The 10,808-nt window shown below is 45.7% G+C and overlaps 1 long non-coding RNA gene across 1 annotated transcript; it reads right to left on the bottom strand.

Annotated features, from left to right (window-relative positions):
* Nucleotides 1-787: 787 nt before the first annotated feature.
* Nucleotides 788-5,604, bottom strand: LOC308576218. Its single transcript, XR_014003150.1, has 3 exons — nucleotides 4,540-5,604; nucleotides 4,404-4,451; nucleotides 788-2,760 (listed from the first exon to the last, which is right to left on the bottom strand). It is a non-coding gene; the product is annotated as an uncharacterized lncRNA (long non-coding RNA).
* Nucleotides 5,605-10,808: the final 5,204 nt, after the last annotated feature.

Raw genomic sequence — 10,808 nt, 5'->3', positions numbered from 1 at the left:
AGTGGTACCTCGCAAGACGAATGCCTTGGAAGACGAAAAACGCGCAAGACGAAAGAGTTTTTCGTTTTTTGAGTTGCTTCGCAAGACGAATTTCCCTATGGGCTTGCTTCGCCCAGATTTTTCCGTAACAGCCCATAGGCGAAGGCCTGGAAACGATGCCTTATGAGGAACGGCTAAGGGAGCTGGGCATGTTTAGCCTGGAGAAGAGGAGGTTAAGGGGTGATATGATAGCCATGTTCAAATATATAAAAGGATGTCACATAGAGGAGGGAGAAAGGTTGTTTTCTGCTGCTCCAGAGAAGCGGACACGGAGCAATGGATCCAAACTACAAGAAAGAAGATTCCACCTAAACATTAGGAAGAACTTCCTGACAGTAAGAGCTGTTTGACAGTGGAATTTGCTGCCAAGGAGTGTGGTGGAGTCTCCTACTTTGGAGGTCTTTAAGCAGAGGCTTGACAACCATATGTCAGGAGTGCTCTGATGGTGTTTCCTGCTTGGCAGGGGGTTGGACTCGATGGCCCTTGTGGTCTCTTCCAACTCTATGATTCTATGATTCTAAGACGAAAACGTCTTGCAAGTTTGTTTCCTTTTTCTTAAAACTGCTTGAAGAGGTGCAGTTGCGACTTGGCCGTGCTTCGCAAGACAAAAAATTCGCAAGACGAAAAAACTCGCAGAACGAATTAATTTCGTCTTGCAAGGCACCACTGTATAAGAGTCCTTAAATGGATTCCTTATCAGTAGGAGAAAATAACAGAGGCCAACCAGAGAATACTGAGAAGCAAAGCAGCTAGTAAGCCTGATCTTTATTAAACTGTTGCAACAGGGTCCCCACTCACCACACGCAGGAGGGAGGAAGAACAGTGGTGTCCAAGCCCTAATATAGACTTTTGAAATTGCCCACCCTGTAGCTCAAGACCACCACCCCAAAACATCATACATACATCACAGAAGGAGGCGGTCTACAGCAGAAATACATCACAGGAGGCAGTCTACAGCAGAAATCCTGTTTGCCAAGATACCTGAGAATGGTCACCGATTGCTTTACCTGGGCAGCCTGGCCATTCTTGTGTGATGGTAAATACTTTAGTTCCTGAATCCGGTTCACAGACTCACCCTATTCATACACAAATATGCCCTTAAGACAGGTAAGCAAAAGACAGTAGAGAGGCTTTCTCATTTCCTTCCTCCTTCAGCGAAATATTTGAGGTCAATTTGGAAGTGTCAAAATGGTTTCAGGATTGCTCTCCTGTTCTATTTCAGACACGTGGTTTATACACTTATGTATGTGTTTGCCATGTGCATTTATGAATGTTTATTTTATATTTGGGACCTTAGAATTATTATAACAAATAAAAAACCATGGTGTCAGTAAAGTTAACTCTTTTTTCAAAGAAGCTAAAACAGTCCGGGCCTAGTGATCTCAACAACTCTTCCCAGTAGGTCTTGCTCCAACAGGGCAGCTGCGAGGACTGAAGGTCCCACCTTCCCCATACTTTCTAAGACTCCTCCTTTCCAGGGTTTTCCCAAGCAGTTGCAAACTGTCCTCTTCATTTCTCTGCATGTTCTGGGACACCAGGTTGTGGGGAGGGGAGCTGGTTGCAGCAGGAGGGGAAGACTCCCTGGCTTCTTCAGCAGCCTGCCTCAACTCTGTCTCCTGGCCCCACCCTGCTCCAGCCTCTGCTTCTGCCTCAGAGTCTGAACTGCCCTCTGCCACAGCCTCTACCTGCTCACCTGTCAGGGACTGTGCTGAGGGGGGTTGCACAGAGGAGGAATGGTGGGAGCCACCCCCTCTCCCTGCTCCTGCTCCTGCATTTTCCCAGGAGCTGGAGGACAGTATAGATTTGGAACAATGGTTTGCAGAGGGACATAGTTCAGAAGGCAGAAGCTAGGAAATACTGGATGGGGAACAGCTAGGAGAAGAAATGCTGGAAGAGAGAGGGTTAACAAATTCACAGTCGTTGGACAGCATTCCTCCAAGTTGAGAAGAGCTCAGAAAGTCTCAGGACAGAAATCACAGAGGGTACAAGCTCAGCTTACAAGACATAGTGACGTAGATTGATAGGGACAGAGGAGGTGTAAGCCTTAATTGGGAGCACCACCATTCTGGACAGACACTTTCTTTTGTCCTTCGCTGTGTTTATTAGAGACACTAACTGGTAAGAATTCCCTTTCATTTGATCTGCTCATTCACAGCCATGGGGGAGGAAGCCAATTCCCCGAAGCCTGACATCACCAAACCTGTAACCTTTTCTGCTTCTGACACCTCCTCCCAGTCTGCTCCTTCTTCTCCTTCCAACTACTCATCGTTGTCCCACCACCAATCCTCTGGCTTTGAGCTTTCTTCTCCTGGGGGTTCCTGGGGGGTGGGATTTCCCCAGCTGATGCCTCCCACCACTCCTCTGCATCCAGCCAGCCTATGGCGAACAATGCATCCAGGTGTTCAAGTTTTAAAAGAGCTCTTTGGGACCACAAACATAAGGATAAGAGCTTGGATTTCCCCCCGAACTTCTTTTAAAACTAGGATCATGCTGGGTCTAAGACCAATGAGATTAGGTCATCTCTGTCTGTCTCTCTGCGTGTGACACAACAATGGAGGCCAGACTCACCACTGAAGCCTATTAGCAGATGTCGAAAGAGGCAAGGAGTCTCCAGTGGTTGCCATCTCAGTAATCCTCTCTCTGATTTCAAACATGGGATCAGACACAGGTGAAAAGCAGATGCTCTTAATGCTGATCCTTCTTGGAAGGTAATCAATATGTCTGCCGACGAGGGAAAGAACAGCGTTAGATGTTGCTAACAGTGAGTTTGAGAAGAGTCACGGGGGGATATGGTTTAATGAGCAGAGATCATGGCCCTTTTGCAATCGGATCCCATTGCTGAATTAATAAATATCAGAATAGAATTAAATATGATATTCCTGGAAGGTTGGGAATATTATTTATCTATCTTGCATTTATATCCCATTTTATTTTCTCCAAGAAGCTCACAGAGGCATACATGGTTCTCCCCCTACTTGCTTAATGCCCACAATCGACCCTGTGAGGTAGGTTACGCTGAGAGACAGTGACTGGCCCAAGCCCACTCAGTGAGCGACATGGCCAAGGGGTGGGGTGGGGATTTAAATCTAGGTCTCCAGATCCTAGTCCAACACTCTTAACCAGTACACCAAACTGGCTCTCTAGGATCAGAAATTGATAGCATCTTAAAAGATGGATGGTAGGAGGAAAAACCCAGTTCGGATCTGAGAAGCCAATTCTCCGACCACAGTGTGTCACAGAATAATGGGGGAGGGCAACAGGGGGAAATGAAGTGATTGGCTAATTTGCAGCTGAGGTCACAGGCCCTTTCCAGTTAACGTTCATGATCTGTCTCCACTATCTCCACTGAACACCAGTTACCGGGAATATCAGGTGAGCAGAGTGCTGCTTTTGTGCTCAGGTCCTGCTTGGGGTCTTCCTGATCCAGAAAGGTCTTCTTATGCTCTTATCCTTAATGAAAGCGATGGAAATATTCTCAGGATTCAGGGCAGAGGAAAAAAAGAGGGAATATTTATGCAGTGCATAGCTAAACTGTGAGAGCCAGCGTGGTATAGTGGCTAAGAGCAGTGGACTCGTAATCTGGTGAACGGGTTCGCTTCCACACTCCTCCACATGCAGCTGCTGGGTGACCTTGGGCTAGTCACACTTCTTTGAAGTCTCTCAGCCTTCCTCACCACACAGAGTGTTTGTTGTGGGGGAGGAAGGGAAAGGAGATGGCTAGCTGCTTTGAGACTCCTTAAGGGGAGTGAAAGGCGGAATATCAAGTCCAAACTCTTCTTCTTTTTCTGTGAAACTCGCTCCCACAGAAGGCAGTGATGGTGACCAAAGGAGCCAACTAATAGGGGTCCCTTTGGCTTCCCCAATAAAATATTTGAGTGGCCACCCCCCCAAAAAAAAGTTCAAACAGTGTGCATTCACTGCATCATGTGATCGTTTAGGTGGGGTGGGGCTTACTTGGCCCCTCAATATTTTATTCAAGTTGCCACCCCTGATGGCCACTAACCTAAATGGCTTTAAAAGAGGATGAGATAAATTCATGGAGCAAGCTATGAGTGCCTACTAACCATGATGGCCATGATCTGCCTCCACAGTTAGAGGTGCCCATGCCAGTTGCTGGAAACCAAGGGAGGAGAGCATGCTCCTGCTCATGGGTCCGGCTTGTGGGTTTCTCTCGGGCATCTGGTTGGGCACTTTGAGAACAGGATGCTCAACTAAATAGGCGGCCATTGCTCTGAGCCAGCAGGGCTCTGCTTGCATTCTGATCATTGGTGAAGGAGACAGAGCGCTGAGCTTTAAAAGAGGCAGAAATGCAGGTGCCCAGTTTCCACTCGAGAACAAAGCATACTGTAAGTGGCCTAGCCTACCTCAGAGGGTTGTTGTGAGGGCAGAACCGGGGAAGCCTGTGCATGCACCTGTAAAAAAAAAGAAACAAAGTTTTGCACTGTGGTCACCTTGGAGCATTATTTTCCTCCCAGATCCAGTAAAGGTTCTATTAATTACTTCATTAGCCTAATGGTCTCCAATGCACTTTGGTGACTAAAGGGCCAGGACACTGCAGAAATTCTAATGCTGATGACTGATGCAAATGCCATGTGCTTCCATTACTCCTCGCTGATGCTAATTGTATGCTGGAGGTTGTTTTCCTGCTGTCTCTCCCCCCTGCCATTTACATGCCTCCCTGGATCAGGTTTCCTAAGCTCATTGGGTAAAAAATGTAGAATTGTAAAGTTGGAAGGGACCCACCCAAAGGGTCATCTGGTCCAACTCCCTGCAATGCAGGAATCACAGCTAAATAATCCCTGACTCGTGGCCATCCAACTTCTGCTTAAAAGCCTCCACTACCACTTTTTGAGGGAGTCCATTCCACTGCCGAACAGCTTAGTCAGAAAGCTCTTCATTTGCTTTGTTGGCGCGGGTGGCACTGTGGGTTAAACCACAGAGCCTAGGACTTGCCGATCAGAAGGTCAGCGGTTCGAATCCCCGCGACGGGGTGAGCTCCCATTGCTCGGTCCCTGCTCCTGCCAACCTAGCAGTTCGAAAGCACGTCAAAGTGCAAGTAGATAAATAGGTACCGCTCCGATGGGAAGGTAAACGGCGTTTCCGTTGCTGCTCTGGTTCGCCAGAAGCAGCTTAGTCATGCTGGCCACATGACCCGGAAGCTGTACACCGGCTTCCTCGGCCAATAAAGCGAGATGAGCACTGCAACCCCAGAGTCGGTCACGACTGGACCTAATGGTCAGGGGTCCCTTTACCTTTACCTTACTGTTGGCCTCCTAGCCTACCAGTCCCAATGGTCACCACCCATTGGCATAGCTGTCAACTTTCAGATTTGAAAATAAGGAATCAGCAGCCTCGAAAATAAGGGATCAGCAGCCTCACCCTTCCCGGGGACAGTCTACGGGATATCTAACAATCCAGGATAGCAGCGGGAAATGGCACTGGAATAAGGGAATTTCCTGCAAAAAAGGGAAGGTTGACAGCTATGCCTATTGGACCAATCGTAAGACTCAATATAAGGCAGCTTCTTATGTTCCTATGAGTCCAGAAGTCAGTTTGAAAGTTGACAACTGCTGCTGTTGCTATGTCTGGTCTTGTATTGATGCTGCTAGAGAGTGGGAGAAAGATGATTGGCTGATCCCTGCCCCTCTTATGATGTCACAATTGCACTGGTGCATGAAAGGATGGAAAAGCAAGGGATTGCTACACTTGTCTCTGATGTCATAATCACTGCCTGGGATGGGTAGTTACAGGAGATTTGACGTGAAGGACTGCTTTGCGTTGTCTGCTCCTCATCAGGTAACTTGTACTACACATATTTATTCCCTGGTGTGACGTTTGCCCTCCTAGGTGTGTGACATCATACTGGGTCATAAGGAAAGGGTTAACTAAGTGTAAAATGATTAACCAATAGGAACCCAAGGGGAGGAGTTAGAGAAGGGAGAGGGAGGATACGTCTGTGGGTTGGGCTAGTTTGATGTGAGAGAGTGAGAGAATCTGTTAAGAGGAGTCAGTTAAACAGTTGGGATACTCAGTTAGAAGGTATTAGGAAGGTATAGGCTGGTAAAGAAACTAGGGTTAAGAAACTCGCAAGAAAAATTATCTGAAACCATAAACTTGTTAATGCTTATAAAATAAACTTGTTTATTTGGTTTAATGTTAACAACTGTCTGGACTCAGTGTGTACCTGAGAGAAACGGGTTAGTGGCAGCAAGGAAGCTATCACAGTGGTGGCACAGGGATCAATAGACCGTCAAACGTCCATGGACACTGTGTGATCGCCACACCTGGACTCAGGGTGTTAATGCTTTAGGTCACCCAATGGTCTTCTGCTGTCATCATCAGCCAACAGAGGTAAGGGCTATCTTAATCAATCACACAATTGGTGGGTTGGGGTATACAGACCAGGAATCTGGATTGTATCCAATATTGAAATTGTAGCACGGGAAGGATTGTAGAATGTAGATTGGAAATTTACAGTGTGTTATGTGATAAAAGAAAATTATATGAAATGATGTATAGATGGTATCTGACTTCTAGTAAATTAGCAAAAATGTATGTCGAAATCAGCTGGAAATGGAAAAAGAAGGAGGGCACCTTCTTCCACATGTGGTGGACATGTAAGTAGCAAAAGCCTTCTGGGAAATGATTTATAATGAATTGGGGGAAAATGCTAAAAATAACCTTTGTCAAAAAACCAGATGCTTTTCTTTTAGGTATAATAGGTGAAGAGGTACCCAAAGAACAGAAAATGAACTATTTATGTACACCATAATGGCTACCAGAATGATTTATGCCCAGAGATGGAAAGAAGAAACAGCTCCAACGAAGGAGGGCTGGCAATTAAAATTGATGGAATATGCTGAAATGGCAAAACTTACCGGAAGAATAAGAAATCAAGAAGAGAGACTTTTGAACACAGAACGGGGAAGGTTTATGGATGATTTGAAGATGTAAACAACTTAAAACATTAGCAGGATTGATATAAAAAATGTGCAGTAGGAATAACGTAAAGGGAATCTAAAAGGAAAATTAGTAAACAGGTTTGGATTGGATATGCAGTGGTAAAAGATACAAAAGACCAGGTAAGTAACCACAGAAAATGGGAGAGGGGGTTGAGGAGGATGTGGTATTGTAGATTGATTGTGTAAAGATGTTTTTTGTTTAAATATTGTAAAATGACTATATATATATATATATATATGCTTTCGTAGATTTTCACGGGTACAGGAATGTAGGTTTTGGTGTCTTCGGGTGTCTTCCCGTGTAAGAGTTGGGGTGTCTAGGCGACGTTTCGACGAGGTCTCACTCGTCATCTTCAGGCTGGTGCTTTCGGCTTCTTGTTACTAGAAGAAGCGTCGCCTAGACACCCCAACTCTTACACGGGAAGACACCCGAAGACACCAAAACCTACATATATATATATCTATCTATATATATATATATATCTATCTATCTCTGAAGGAGTGTCTCCACCCCCATCCCCCATTATTCTGCCCGGACACTGAGGTCCAGCACCGAGGGCCTTCTGGCAGTTCCCTCGCTGTGAGAAGCCAAATTACAGGGAACCAGCCAGAGGGCCTTCTCGGTAGTGGCACCCGCCCTGTGGAACGCCCTCCTGCCAGATGTCAAAGAGAAGAACAACTACCAGATTTTTAGAAGACATCTGAAGGCAGCCCTCTTTAGGGAAGCTTTCAATGTTTAACAGACCACTGTATTTTAATACTTTGTTGGAAGCTGCCATGGGTGGCTGGGGAGACCCAGCTGGATGGGCGGGGTATAAATAATAAATTATTATTATTATTATTACTCAGAACTCGCCCGAAATGCAGCAGCCAGATTGCACTAGTTGCCAGTTTCTTTCCAGACCTGACTCAAGGTGCTCAAGGTGTATTTTGTTGGAAGCTGCCCAGAGTGGCTAGAAAAATCCAGCCAGATGGGCAGGATAGAAATTATCTGGGTTGCATCAAGCTAAGCTCTGCTCAATGGATGCCTATTTAGAGCACTCCTAAAAACTCCTATTTAGAGCACTCCTAGGAGGCTCCTAAGCCTTCTAGAGCACAATATACACCAGTTTGTTCAGAATTGAGAACACACTTCCAGATTTAATGCTAAATACATTACTTCTGGTAAATGAGCCTCCATAGCTATTAGAGGGCTGTGAAAATTTGTATCCTGGGCTTTTTAGACTCGTCTACCCACAGAGCCTAGGACTTGCCGATCAGAAGGTCGGTTGTTCGAATCCCCACGACGGGGTGAGCTCCCGTTGCTCGGTCCCTGCTCCTGCCAACCTAGCAGTTTGAAAGCACGTCAAAGTGTAAGTAGATAAATAGGTACTGCTCTGGCGGGAAGGTAGACGGCGTTTCCATGTGCTGCTCTGGTTCGCCAGAAATGGCTTAGGCATGCTGGCCACATGACCCGGAAGCTGTACACCGGCTCCCTCGGCCAATAAAGCGAGATGAGCGCCACAACCCCAGAGTCGGTCATGACTGGACCTAATGGTCAGGGGTCCCTTTACCTTTACCCAAGTACTATCTGAAACCAAAGGGGCGCGCATGGGTTGCCAGGTGTGATCCCCCCCCCGCTCTCCTGCCCAACTAAAGGTGTTGTTCTTTTGTAAATCATCTCTGAAAGAAAAATAAAAACAAAACAGTCATCCTGGTTCCCCTGACCTTTCTCCTGCGCTCAGCAGGGCAGATCAATAAATTTCACAAGTGCTGAGCCAGGGGGAAGGAAAGGCCATAGCCAAGGCTTCCCACTCTAATGAGATAGGTGTCCTTTCGTGTGCCCCCCCCTTCCCATGCCAATGCTGCCCAGAGAATCAGTTTGTTGTTTGTTCTGAGCGCCATACTTATTAGCATTGGGGAATCGGCTGGACTTGAAGCAGTTTAACCATTTGAGAGTTTTGACTAGGCTGGGCCTTTGCAAGAGTGGAGACAGGTATATCAAGGTGATGGCGTTCGTATCGATCAGGGAGGAGAGGTGGTTGGTCATTTTTCATCCAAAATGCAATGCACATGGTGCTAATAGGTGTTCTAAAATCTTTATCGCTGGCGGTATCTCTCTTGGATTTGAGATGGTTTTATGCATGCGCAGCCATACGCTGTTTTTATTGCTGTGATTGTTCTTACTGTAGGTTGTTTTCATGCAGTGTTTTTTTCCTGGGGTACCCAAGGGTTAAAAATGTGGCACTTACTGCAATGACAACATGGTGAGTACCGGCACATTCCCCCCCCCCAATTATTTTTATTAGTTCTCCAAATTATTGCAGAGCAAACCAAATCACTTTAATTTAATACAATTTCTTTTTTAAAAAACCAGGTTTCCTGCTGCTGTTGCAAACATATGTCAATCATTTCCTCCTGTAGCCTCATCAGGTCTTTAATATCCATTTGATCCTTCACTTGTTGTTAGTCCACTCTTACAGCTGAGGCTCATTCTTTTCGTAGAAGGAAAGTACTGATGGGGTGAGCAGGAACAAAGTTTTCCTTTGGATGGGGGAGCTGAGTTGGGAGCTAATGTGTGTGTAGGGAGAAGGCTGAGAGTGAAGCAGGGGTTGTTGTTTTTTGCCAGCCAGAGTTCACCAGAACTAAGTTCTGGCAACCACAGAGGTGGATGCCATTGCCATTATAAGAGAACAAGCAAGGTGTACACGGTGAGTTCCAGCACATCTTTTTTTCTGGAAAAAATAGCACGGCTTTTATGTATGCAATTGTTTTATCTGCTTCCATAGATGCCGTTGTTTTTGCCCATGGAGTTTTCTTGGCAGGGATACTGGAGTGGCTTGCTGGTTCCTGCTCCAGGTGGATCACGTTTAGTCAAAACTCTCCACTATGACCTGTCCATCTTGGGTGGCCCTGCATGGCAAAGCTCATAGCTTCTCTGAGTTATTCAAGCCCCTTCGCCACAACAAGGCAGTGATCCATGAGAAGAGAAGACTCCCTGGAAAAGACCCTGATGTTGGGAAAGATTGAGGGCACAAGGAGAAGGGGCCGACAGAGGACAAGATGGTTGGACAGTGTTCTCAAAGTTACCAGCATGAGTTTGACCAAACTGCGGGGGGCAGTGGAAGACAGAAGTGTCTGGCGTGCTCTGGTCCATGGGGTCACGAAGAGTCGGACACAACTAAATGACTAAACAACAACAACATAGATGCTGTTACATTGCAAATCACTTTGGATAATGATATTAGGTGACATCAGGTGTTTGGGAGCAGGGAAAGACTCAGCAGCAAAGGAACAAACAGAAGCTCAGAGTTGACTGTGAGTTGTTCCTTGCAAGAAGGACCCATCGTCAGTGTTGATCGGCACTTAAAGCAAGCCCCATGGAAGTTGTACATTTTCAGACGGTTTGAATTTAAGCCACACACACACACACACTTTTTTAAATTAAATTTTCTAATTTACATTTCCAAATATTCATTTAAACAACCTTAAATCAGTGACTTCCCTTCTTCTTTTTCTGTGGTTCATTGTGACCATCAAACATCCCTGCATATTTTACAAGAACCAAACCATTCAGTATACCATTGTTACATCCATCAGAACCTATTTACACTGTTGAATTTGTCTTAATGCTACCAGCCTTTTTAAACAAACACAATTCAGTAAACATCTTCCAGTCTTCTTTAAACATATGTTCTTCTTCTTTTCTTCTATATGTTAAATCTGCAAGTTGCACGTATTCCATCAGTTTAAGTTGCCATTCTTCATTGGTTGGGACCTCTCCATTTTGGGGCTGATAAGACACGGGCCGCAGTAGTAGCATACATA

Source organism: Podarcis bocagei, assembly GCF_964188305.1.
Source record: "Podarcis bocagei genome assembly, chromosome: 16".
Classification (NCBI taxonomy): domain Eukaryota; kingdom Metazoa; phylum Chordata; class Lepidosauria; order Squamata; family Lacertidae; genus Podarcis; species Podarcis bocagei.
Note: the sequence above shows the minus strand (reverse complement) of the source record. Positions and strands in the feature narration are given on the sequence as shown.